The sequence below is a fragment of the Neophocaena asiaeorientalis genome, unplaced genomic scaffold (assembly GCF_003031525.2).
Source record: "Neophocaena asiaeorientalis asiaeorientalis breed wild unplaced genomic scaffold, Neophocaena_asiaeorientalis_V1.1 scaffold988, whole genome shotgun sequence".
Taxonomy (NCBI): Eukaryota; Metazoa; Chordata; class Mammalia; order Artiodactyla; family Phocoenidae; genus Neophocaena; species Neophocaena asiaeorientalis.
In genome coordinates, this window is record NW_020175448.1 from 58,104 (window position 1) to 58,500 (window position 397).

Sequence of the window (397 nt, forward strand, 5' to 3'; positions counted from 1 at the left end):
TAAATATTTATGCACCCAACATAGGGGCACCTCAATACATAAGGCAAACACTAACAGCCATAAAAGGGGAAATCTCCAGTAACACATTCATGGTAGGGGACTTTAACACCCCACTTTCACCAATGGACAGATCATCCAAAATGAAAATAAATAAGGAAACACAAGCCTTAAATTATACATTAAAGAACATGGACTTAATTGATAGTTATTGGACACTCCATCCAAAAAAACCAGAATACACATTTTTCTCAAGTGTTCATGGAACATTCTCTAGAATAGATCATAACTTGGGTCACAAATCAAGCCCTGGTGATTTTAAGAAAATTGGAATTGTATCAAGTATCTTTTCTGAACACAACTCCATGAGACTAGATATCAATTACAGGAAAAGATCTGT